General features: G+C 42.0%; 1 protein-coding gene across 3 annotated transcripts in view; it reads right to left on the bottom strand.

Annotated features, from left to right (window-relative positions):
* Nucleotides 1-12,357, bottom strand: part of TTC29 (tetratricopeptide repeat domain 29) — a 408,961-nt gene that overhangs the window by 122,977 nt on the left and 273,627 nt on the right. The gene's annotated exons all lie outside the window — the stretch shown is intronic.

Here is a 12,357-nt window from a genome sequence, read left to right as displayed (position 1 = left end):
TAACAACCCACATGTACCTCATCTCAACTGGAAGGTATGTGACTTTGATTAGAGAGGCTCCATAAGCTTTGCCTGTTTAATGCATCCACATTCCTCTTAGTATATGTATGTTCATGTGCTAACCCTGATGAGAGGTATGTGCAGATATCTGTGACTTTGATTAGAAAGGTACCTTCAAGCGCTGTTTGTTTAATGTACCCTCCCCCTGCATAATTTATGTATGTTCATATGTGCACTCTGATGTATTAATCAATAATTCCTCTTTACAGGTGTCCATACACCTGGTTTTTCTATATCACCTACTGGTGAAAGGGTGACATCTGCACATACGATAAAGGCGGTTGCAGGTATACCCCAAACAACACTCCCCATTTTACTTATGTATATTGGGTACCGCATTAATACACCACTGTCTGTCCTATCTATTAGTATGTCATTGCGTGTACACTGACTGAGATATTTTTTCCTTCAGAAACCCCATGATTTCTCTTAAAAATATTGCGTTCTTGGTGCTCCTTGCAAAACACACCTTGTATTGATAGGTATGTGTGCACTTACCTTGCTCCTGTAATCTTGACACTATGTAAAAAAAATGTTTTTGATAAATCATTGAACACGTATAGGAGATGTTCCTTCCATGGAACATTAAAATCTTATGTCATAAGGAGGCTCATCCTTTATTTTACTCACATCATTGTGATGATGATCTTGGGATCTCCAAGTGATTACCGTCTTGTCATGTTTATCATATATTTGATCATATCTTTCTGATGTAATCATGTATGTTATTTTGTTCTAACGATTTTTTTTTTCTTTCTGTATTTAATATAACTAGACAAAAGTTCTTGATAAAAAACCCACACAGGGTTGAAACGTCGGGCAATGTCTTCTACGAATATATCAAAATAAAACCTTTTTGAAGCACCGTACTGCATTTCTCATCATTCTTGTTAGTGTGCCGGAGTATTTTTTGTATACTGTATTCTTGTTCTCCAGAGCACCTAAATTTATGGTAGTTGAGCCAGGTCTAATCCTCCGACAAATCTGAAAATGTAGACTGAAACTTTCTATAAATTGATTGTTAATGGTTGTCTGAAAATTAGTCAGAAGCGCACTCTTGAAGTGGAAGACGTGAAGGTAACTTTAGCTCTTCAAATGTAGACATTAAGCTCAATTCAAAAGAGTGTGAACAGGCCACAAACCATAAAGTCTGCCGAGATGTGTGATCCTCCCTAGGTAACCGGCCATGCTAGGAATGCAGGCCGGTCGGTAAACTAAACAACAAGCAGTAAACTAGGTGATTAAAAAGCTCTGCATTGCTACAACTGTCAGAGAGGGGCGGCCAGGCATTTGCACCGTGACACTAGCAATGATCACTAACAGTGGCATTTTAATGGTGCAAGTGCAGATGCACATATACAGCCAAAACTGAAAAAAAACAATGGCTCAGATTCATCAAAAAGGTTTAGTTTTTTTTTTTGCACACCAGTCTTGAAGAACAATGCGCCAGAATAAATTGCGCTAAACTTAATAAGAGGCATGTGCCTGAATTACTTTTGTGCATGTTTCAGCTATTGAGTTTGTCATGAGTGTGTCCTGCCCGGGGGAGATCTCGGGCAAGTCTGGAATAAGAAGGTCACAACACCTTATTGCTTGCAGATCCACTATTGGTACTTGAGTGCATCTACTTGCTTGTAGTGCTGGAAGGGTTAAGCACCTTATCCTGTCAGGCTGCTGTCAGTAGCTTTTATCTCAGGTGCAGCTCTTTTGCTAACACTCCCCTTTGCTATATTAAGTCACATGTCTTCTCATCTGACTCAATGATTAAATCTGAAACCTAATTTTCTTGTGGCCCACTTTGGAAGAATATGGGTGCTGGAAGAAGCTTTTGTCTTGTGTTGTTGCAATTGTGCTGCTATCTGCATGATAGCTGCTTGGAGTATTTCCTTTTTGTGTCAAATTCCCCTGTTCATCTACCCTTGTGTTTCTTTACTGTAGTGCCAAGACTAGTGCTCTTGCCGGCCTGCTCATTAGCCAGGGTGAGCTAAGGGCAAGCAAGGGCTTAGGAACGTGATTGGCAATGGGGTGAAAGAGCCTGTATAGAGATGTCGGGGAGTGCAGAGTACAACCGGTGGTGACTCAGCTCCCCTCTCCTTAGTGCCCGGGCCCTCCATTGTATTGTGGTGCACCCTGTGTACTCTGTGTGTTGTGGCACCTGTGGGGATTTTCCTGGTACCTAGTAAAATCTCGTTAGTCATTGCATGACAGTGTCACTGCAAGAAAAGTACTCCAGTTCCATTTAGGGAAAGTACTGCAGTTCCATTTAGGGACTGGAGCACATTTCTGTTGTAATTTATGAAACTTTTATAGTGTAATGTGCTGGGGGACATGCTTGGCTGCACCCCGTCCCAGAGAAGCTGTACCCAATTTTCAAAAAAGTAGAAAGAGTTGCTGGGAGTGGTAAAAAAAGTCAAAAGAACCAAATTATTTTTGAGTTTCACCAAAATTTGAGACATTTCAAACAAATTACATCAAACCTGTTCCACTATTTCACCACACATGGAATTTTTTTTTAACTTTTCCAATATATTGTATGGCAAATGAAAAAGGTATAGCTCTTGGATGAAGGAAAAGAAAGAAAGTAAGAGTGCAAAAACAATAATTGGCCGCATTGGGAATGCTTTTTAATGTTTTCTATTGACCAAATAGAATCTACTGGCAAAAGACAAAATAAACATTACAACATAATTTATATATGAAGTAGCTGGTGTCTAACAGTTTTTCTCAGTAATGATATATTAGCAAAGAAAAGCTCTTGTTAAAGAAAGCCAACACAATCTTACAGGAGCACAGCGGAGGATTTACGGAGGATAAGAGCAGGGTTACAATGTTAGACAAATATTAATTCCTCTTTTCCCAGTCCTCAGCATGCAGTACACAGGTGCAACCTGGAGAGCATATTATGGGTTATAATCACCAAATTCATTCAACCAGACCTTAGAGAGTTAAAACATAGATTTCTAAGAAGCAGCACTATTTGGTCCAAAGGAAAAGAAAGAAAATTCACGTGATATTTATCTACCAAGGTGATTCCAGTTTCCAGATGGGCAAACGGTATTTTAAACACCCATATCCCCTGACAACTGTCCAATTATGTATATCACACTTGGCCTACTGTTTGCTATAGAAGTAATCAATAAAGGATGTGGTTGAGTGAACATAGGTTTTGGTTGAACCAATGCATGAAAACTTAATCATTTACTCAGAATGGAGAAATCAAATAGAACAGGGATGAAACTACCACAAAGGGGATTCTTGATGGGGCTATAAGTTTAGAGGCTGGAGATGAAAGTATTAAGGTAAATGGAATCAGTGAGAAGGGAAATGTATAAAAATAAATAGCTATCTCTTAATTTAAAGAAGTAATCTGAAATACAGGGTGTCCAATTTATAAAGGGTAACTATCATGGAGTAATGTGACATTGAAAAACATACCAATTTATTTAAAGAAAATGTAATTATTCTCTAGGAAAATATTGAAAATACCATGGATGGGAACATGGTCAGTGTAGATTATAGAATAAATTGGAAGTGTAGGTGGTGTACTTGTTCTTGTCTTTTCTTCGTCCTACATTTGTTCTACACATTTTTAGACTGGACTTAAAACTTAAGCTGATATATATTTACATCTTTCGGTCTTATCTCTTATCTTATTGGTCAATAGATTGATGTAGAATGTCTTGTCACTTACACAAAATCTTTTTTTTTAAAGGATAATTTTTTAACAAGTGGATGTAACTATGGTGAAACCAATTATAGATGATCAAATCATTTGAAATTGGAAGGCTTTGCTGAATCTTCCCTAAGAATTTGATTTGCGGTGAATCTCAATACTCTAGAGCCTCTAATACTGTATTGAACCACTTTTCAGCTCTTTAAATCTGTCAGCAGGTTTTGCTACTTCACCTGAGTATGATGTAGGTACAGAGACTATGAAACCAGTGATGTATCACTTAGTGTACTGGGTGCAGAGGTTCTGACAATGTGACAGTTTTTAGATTTAGCATGCAGCCAAGGTGAAAAAGATTGCTGCACCCAAAAGGCTAACCACAATGTCTATAAACAGTGAGCTGCTTATCACAGAGGGGGGCGTGTTGTACTACCGGGCACATGGCTGCTGTAGCTGATGTAGTCCAAGTAGAGATAATCTCCTGGTGCAAAAACACTTATTGTAAGTAAAAAACAGCATAGAGCTTCATAACCCATGCAGCATCCTGTCTTCACATTACATAGAAAAAAATCTGCTGACAGATTCTCTTTAATGAAAACAAAACTTTATTAAGGTCCAAGTGACCTCAACCTATCTAGCTAGGTGAAAACAAATGGCAACTGGTGGTAAATAATGGGCTATTTAACAACATAAAAAATTATCAGACTTGTTAGGCAACTTAAATTTTAAAAACATTCCAAAAATTATCCTTTTTGGCGGCAGTTTCGGATCTTGATGGTGTTTATACACAGGCAATGCAAAAGGAAGACGCCATGGCTTTTTACATTGGGTGGTGCAAAAATTATTTCTAAGAACTCTCTTCTATACTAAATGAAGAAGCAAAAGCTTTTTCACAAAGAATCTAACAATTACCCCTATATTTAAGGAGCAATAACAGGGGTGCTCAGCACTTTGGAAAGTGAATAATTAATGGCTTCTCAACTAGCAGTGAACAAATTGACTTTTTTTAAGTCTGCAACTGGTTTACCTATTCTACAAAAGAGTAAACAATTATAAATGCTTTCTATGAAGCCTTCCAAAAATTATCCATATTTTTATGGAGCAGGACCAGACTAGCTGTTTTCTAAGTGAAGAAGCAACTTTTTCAAAAATGTTCTCTATTTGTGAACTGTTTGTGTGTAAGTGTGTGAGTAAATGCTCGGAAGAGCAGGGGCCATTAGCAATTGTGGCAGTAGAAGGGTATGGAAGATAGACAATGAAAAAACAAGCAGGTAGGCAGATAAGACTGATTTATTCATTGTCATTAGCCGTAGGTGAATGAAAGTCTGCAATAATTCCTGCCTGATTTATTTTGACAAATGTAAGATTTTCCACACTTGCGGCGGAAAACCTGGTCCGCTTTGGTGTGACAAAGCCATCAGCTGCACTGAATGCCCTCTCTGATATTACATTGTAGACTAGACATAATGGCATACTCCAAGTAGGGCCAATTTTTGCCACTGGCCCAATTTGCTAAAGGCCCCGTTACATGCTACGATTTATCTAACGATATGTCATTGGGGTCACGGTTTTCGTGACGCACTTCCATCGTCGTTAGCGACGTCAGTGTGTGTGACACCTACGAGCGTCTCTGAACGATCTTAAAAATAGCAAAAATCGTTGATCGTTGACACGTCGTTCATTTTCAAAATATTGTTCGTCATTTAGAACGCAGCAGACATATTGCTACGTTTGACACCCTGCCAACGACGAACAACATCGTTAGTGCGTCCTTCATCAGCGACGCGAGCGTTTCGTTACAAGCAATGCTTCACGCCTCCTCCGCTCTGATTGGTGGTACCAACTGCGTTCTGATTTGGCAGGCATGGTTGATAAGGCGGACACAATTATACGCCTCTGTCGTTGCCGGAATCGTTGGGAGGATTACTGTGTGACGGTGTCCACATGGCCGCCTGGTCAAACACTATATCGCTGAATGATGTTGCGTCGTTTGTGAGATGGGTACGTGTGACCGCTACAAAACAACCTATGAGCGATCTCGGCATCATAGCAATCTGGGCGTGTCACATCGCTAATGAGATCGCTAGCGATATCGTTGTGTGTAAAGCGGCCTTTAGTATATGGGATTTGGGGATCAGGGTATTTACTAGAGATGAGCGATGTTCGAGGCTCGAGGTTCGCCAATTTCACGTTTGAGTGATTTTGGTGGGTGTTCGAGACGTTCGACGAACTCAAACCTTTTGCTAAAAGTTCGGGAGTTCGAGTTACATTTGAGAACGGTTCGAGCACCAAAAGCGTGGGTTTTCACAGTAAGTATGTGCACACCTTTCGTATCTGCATGTGTCCTGCGTCCCCAGCACAATCACTCTCTCTTTCCTACTCACTGATCACGGGCGTCTCGCTGCACGGCTGTCACAAATCTCCAGTGGCATTTCCTCTTTTGAAAATGGCTGCCGCTTCATTATTCAATTAGTTATTCCGTGCTGATGCTGTCGGACAGGAATCTGTACAGAAGTTTGTAGTTTTTTTGGGGTTTTTTTTGCACTGATGCATCAGCTGATTGTATAAAAGCCATTATACAATCAGCTGCTGTGTCATGTGATTCAGGCCCTTGAACCTGACACATCATCTGATCGCTTTGCCTTCCAGAAAACCGATCAGATGATATTGGATCCGGATTGGAATGCACGGGACCCTTGACCCAGGATTACTGTGGAGGGGGGTTCTTTATTTCAATAAAGATGGAGTCACTAATTTTGTTGTGTTTTATTTCTAATAAAAATATTTTTCTGTGTGTTGTGTTTTTTTTTTATCTGTACTAGAAATTCATGGTGGCCATGTCTAATATTGGTGTGACACCATGAATTTCGGGCTTAGGGCCAGTTGATAATATACAGCTAGCCCTAACCCCATTATTACCCAGCGAGCCACCCATCACCAGGGCAGCTGGAAGAATTGGATACAGCGCCAGAAAATAGCGCTTCTGTGAAAGCGCTATTTTCTGGGGCGGCTGCGGACTGCAATTCGCAGCAGGGGTGCCCAGAAAGCTTGGGCACCTTAAGCTGCAGATTTCAATCCCCAGCTGCCTAGTTGTACCTGGCTGGACACAAAAATTGGGCGAAGCCCACGTCATTTTTTTTTTAATTATTTCATAAAAAAAGGGCTTCCCTATATTTTTGGTTCCCAGCCAAGTACAAATAGGCAGCTGGGGGTTGGGGAAGCCCGTAGCTGCCTGCTGTACCTGGCTAGCATACAAAAACATGGCTAAGCCAACGTAATTTTTTTGGGGGGCAAAAAACTCCTGCATGCAGTCCTGGATGGAGTATGCTGAGCCTTGTAGTCCTGCAGCTGCTGTCTGTCTGTATGGAGGAGAGCAGACAGCAACTGCAGAACTACAAGGCTCAGCATGCTCCATTCACTAGTGTATGCAAGAGAGCAGACAGCAGCTGCAGAACTAGAAGGCTCAGCATGCTCCATTCACTAGTGTATGCAGGAGAGCAGATAGCAGCTGCAGAACTACAAGGCTCAGCATTCTCCATCTAGGACTGTATGCAGGAGTTTTTTGCCCTTCAAAAAAATGACGTTGTGTTCGCCATATTTTTGTATGCTAGCCAGGTACAGCAGGCAGGTATGGCTGCCCTCAACCCCCAGCTGCCTATTTGTACCCGGCTTTGAACCAAAAAAAATAGGGAAGCCCTTTTTTTTAATTATTTCATGAATTTCATGAAATAATTAAAAAAAAAATCAACATGAGCTTCGCCCCATTTTTGTGTCCAGCCAGGTACAACTAGGCAGCTGAGGATTGGAACCTGCAGCACAGGGTGGCCTGAGCTTTCTGGGCCCCTCTGCTGTGAATTGCAGTCCGCAGCCACCCCAGAAAATGGTGCTTTCATAGAAGCACCATCATCTGGCGCTGTATCCAACTCTTGCAGCAGCCCTGAAGCCGGGTGGCTTGCTGGGTAATAATGAGTTAATACTAGCTTTGTTTTAATAGCTAGTATTAAGTCAGAGATTCTTAATGTCAGGCAAGTTTGACCCGGCCATTAAGAATCTCCAATAAAGGGTTAAAAAAAAGACACCACACAGAGAAAAAATACTTTAATAGAAATAAATACACAGACACATTTAGAAACTCCATATTTATTACTGCCTGTCAGCCCTCCACGATCCTGCTCTTCTGTCTTCTTTCTCCTTCAACCCATGAAGCTCTGCTACATCAGACAGCGCTGCATGGGAGGAAGATGCTGCTGCTCCCCGTGCAGTCTATTCACTCCGTGAGTGAGCAGAAGCTGCGTGCTGTAAGCAGTGACGTCACCGCTGACAGGCGGGTTGCTATAGCAATGGTGATCTCCGTTATTGACCGGCTGTGGCAGCCGGTGAATAACGGAACGGGGAATCAGAACGGGGAAGCTGACCATGTGCCAGAGCATTTTGCCGGTACACGGAGATGCTGGAACGATCACCGCGTACTGGAGAGATGCACTGAGAGGACCTAGCAATGACGTCTAGCCATGTGACCAGTCTGTAGCCCATGAGATAATAGAAACGTGACTGGTCACATGTTTTTTTGACGTCACGGAAGGTCCTATTATTAGTGCTGGTTACCAGGAGTACACAGCGATTATCGGAAGGAATAGCGGCGGGAGACAGAGTGCAGGACGCGTTGCGGGGACCTGTAAGTGTTATGGCAATGTTTAACTGTATGTGTACATATATAATGTGTTTTTATGTGTTTGTGTTTGCCCCCCATTGTTTTCAATGAGGTTCGAGAGGTTCGTCGAACGGTTCGTCGAACCGAACTCGAACGGGGCCTCCGTTCGACGATCCGAACCGAACTCGAACCTTCAGAGGCTCGCTCATCTCTAGTATTTACCCTAGAAAGTAAACAGTCTAGGTACAATTAAATCTGGCTCTTTAGCCAATGGGTTTCAGTTTATTGTGGCATTGACAGAATACATCTTGTCCATCATGTCAAAGATAATAATGCTGTTGCTGCTGCATTAGCTACTTTATTATAAGCATAGTGCTAGCACAGGGAAAGACCTCTGGGTCTGTGGCGCTCGCAGAAGGGTCTTCTGATCAGTCGTGTAGGTAGGTGTCCGCTCAGCAAAAGTTTTGTAGAGCAGATAGTACAGCTAACCCTGGCAATTAACGCATTTGGACTTTCATTCAGAAGGCAGAAAAATCCCCCATTTTGCAATCCAATAAGCCCTCTCTTGCTTAATGTTAAGAATATGCCTGTCATGCCACAAACATTCTGCCATTCATCTTGCCATGCTGGCCAGCACGGCTAAAGTGGGCTTTACACGCTACGATATATCTAACAATATGTCGTCGGGGTCACGTCGTAAGTGACGCACATCCGGCATCGTTTGCTATATCGTAGCGTGTAACAGCTACGTGCGACTGTGAACGAGCAAAAATACTCACCTTATTGTTGCTCGTTGACACGTCGCTCATTTTCTAAAAATCGAACGTCCGGTTGTTCAATGTTCCCGAGGCAGCACACATCGCTCCGTGTGACACCCCGGGAACGATTATCCGCCCCTCCGCTTCGATTGGCGATCGCTCATGAAATCAGAGCGTGTAAAGCAGCCTTTAGGCACCTATTGGTTGTTATGGCCAGCATTGTTTTTTTTGTTTTTTTATTTTGACTGTCAGCCTGGTCCCCTGTCTGTACCAGCTGTTTATTCCCCTCCACATCCACCTGCTGTTGTTCATGATTCCCCTATTATTCAAATCCTGAGTCATGAGTGGATGTCAATAAACATGTGTGTTCTTTCTCCATCCACTTTTGCATGCATGTATTTTTTTCCAGGATAAATATGATGGGAATTATATAAATTTCACACTTGTCCCTACTGCCAATTTTAGTCTCCTCCTCCAAAGGCTTCAGTAAGCTCATCAGCTGTCAATTAGGTGATGCTCTAACAGACAGTTCTTTTTTGCAAAGCCAGAAGAATGGCTGAAGTAAGCAGAAACGTTCCTAGTCATAGCCACTATCTTCCTTACCTGGTATATTTCTGCAGGGTGCATGAATTCCTTTGAGTGACTGTAAGGCTATTTGCGCACTCTGCTTCAAATTTGTTCACAAAAAACTGCACCTTGTGGCAGAAAAATGCACCTTATGCCCGAAAACACAACAAAAAAAGCATGTTGTTTTTGCGCGTTTTTTCAAATGTTTTTTTTAGTAAAATCAATGCATGGAAGGGCACAGGACAAAAATCCACAAAGAATTGACATGTTGTTGTTATATTGTGCACCAAAAACTAAAAGCAACGTGCGCACAGCATTTCTGAATTCTCATAGACTTTGCTGGGAGAAAGAAAGACATATATTTTTCAATAACAATTTGCACCAAACAATGCAAAAATACGCAGCAAAAATGCAACTACTTTTATAGAGCCAGAGAAGAGTTACGATAGTGGGAAAACAAGTAGGTGGGAAGGTGCATTGACCACACCAAGTTGGAACCGAGCACCTATGCTTGTTTTGAACAGTCATTCTGTGCTAACAGACTCCCTTTAACTGTTTTTGTTTTATTTTTTAATTAAGGTGGACAGTGCAAGGAGGGCATGGTGGTGTTAGTATGGAGAAGGGGTAGCATGGGAGGCTTACTTTGGAGCGAGGTTTGACATGGTGGACTCCGAATGGAGAGAGGGGCAGTACCAAGTGCTCAGTATGGAAAATAGGGCAGAATGAGGGGCTTACAAATAGTAAGGAACAGTGTGGTGTTTGTAGTTTTTAAAATGGCAGTGTGGCAGTCACAGTTCACAAAGGCAAACAGTGGGGTGGTCAAAGCATATAAGGCGGAGGTTTGGAGGGAAGATTTGTAGGAGAGGGTAGTGTGGAGACTATAGGAGTTCTATAGGAGCATAAGAGTGAACATTTGTGGGTCATTTATTGTGAAGGGAGTACAGTGAGGAGCAATTATAATTTCAGGGGCACAGCATAGGGATAATTTAGGCTACAGCATGGGTGGCTCTTTTTATTCAGGGAGTACTGTAATGACACTGCTATTTTTAAGTTAAAGGGCCTAAAACATGCAAGATATCTCTCATAAATTACGTTTCTCTTTAAATGTTTAACAATGCTACTGTCTATGAATAATCAGTAGTGATGAGTGAGTGCAATTGTTACTATTCGCTACTCGTACGACTAGTATGCTATTCGGGGTATTCATTACATTGTGAGTTTTTGTGAATTCGCCTCGCTATATTCATATGTCCCTCCCAGCCGTTTTGGCAGCCACTAAACATGCTGGGCTTCTTAAAAAATCACAGTAATGCCGCAGCCATCTTGGTTGTGGCATTACTGTGATTGGCTGGCCGTGCAGCATCATAGGGTCTATAAAAGCCCTTTCACCACTAGTTTGTGCACATTGCATCCGAAGCCAGTGTTGTATGAGTATAGGGCTAGAGCGAGCAACTGCAAGGGAGAGTGTAGGCCTCTTAATACCACAAAAACCCTTTTCAGGGCTACCTGCAGTGTGTAGGTCAGTGTAGCGTACAGAGGGACAGATTTTGGAGCAGGGACAGAGTTTAAAGCAGCATGTCACTACCTCCATAGTACTGTCCAGAATACAATAGCTCTTTTAAGAGCTGAAACCACTGAACAAGGTCACAGCAGGGAGGAAGAGATTGTAGATTAGGTACGGAATTGGGACCTGTTTCCATTAATACGTTGCTAGTGGCCTTTGCAAATACAAAGCAGGACTCTACCATTTGTGCTGCCTAATACACTAAACGCACCGTTCCTGTTTCCACAATATTTAGGGGTTCACAGCCTGACTTTTGCTGTCCTCCACATCAGCCACATTACTATGTTGCTAGTGAGCTTGCCAAATACAAAGCAGTACTAGTATTTTGTGCTGCCTGATACACAAAATGTCCCTATACTTATACGCCTTGGAGGTGCTGGCCTGCCCGGCTGCTAGTGTAATGTCAGAGCATGTTTTCAGCTGGGCCAGAGGTGGCCCAGTAATATACATTTTTGAGGGACTGCTCTTACTTATACATTTGGGTGGTCCCTCCCACATTGAGACTCAGATAGTGGAATACATATTCCATAGCAGTTTGCAATGCATCCATTGTAGCTTTGGGCTTTATCCTCCTCCTGCTCCATGTCATTCTGCAGCCCTCAATTCAAGTTTTTAGAGGGCCATTGGTTGTTCATCAACAGTAATTGTAAATTGCTTTCGAATATGTATTTCCTATCTGAGTCAAAATGTGAGACAACCCGTGACAAGGGTCTCCAATGACAAATATTAGTTTGGTAGGACTACTGTCCTGGTTGGTCTAGTGCACAATGTGTATTGTTTACAAAAAATTAGCCCTATCGCCTGAGTTATGGTTGACGCAGGGAGTCATCATCACAAGACAAATAGTAGTTAGGCTGGAGTGGGAGTACTGTCCTGGCTTGTCCACCACTGCACAATGTGCATAGCGTTAACAAATATTAACCCTATGGACTGAGTCATGGTTCACGCAGAAAGGAAACAGCTTTATATGGGAAGGGGTGGACATTAACAGCAGTAGTCAAAATCAACATTTTGAGGGAATTTAGTCTCCTCTGGAGGGATTAGAAACTGTGGAGAAATGTAGTCCTTGTTGAATCTAATCAGAGTA

The sequence above is a fragment of the Anomaloglossus baeobatrachus genome, chromosome 1 (assembly GCF_048569485.1).
Source record: "Anomaloglossus baeobatrachus isolate aAnoBae1 chromosome 1, aAnoBae1.hap1, whole genome shotgun sequence".
Classification (NCBI taxonomy): Eukaryota; Metazoa; Chordata; class Amphibia; order Anura; family Aromobatidae; genus Anomaloglossus; species Anomaloglossus baeobatrachus.
The sequence above is the reverse complement of the archived record's forward strand: the minus strand, read 5'-3'. Positions and strand labels throughout refer to the sequence as shown.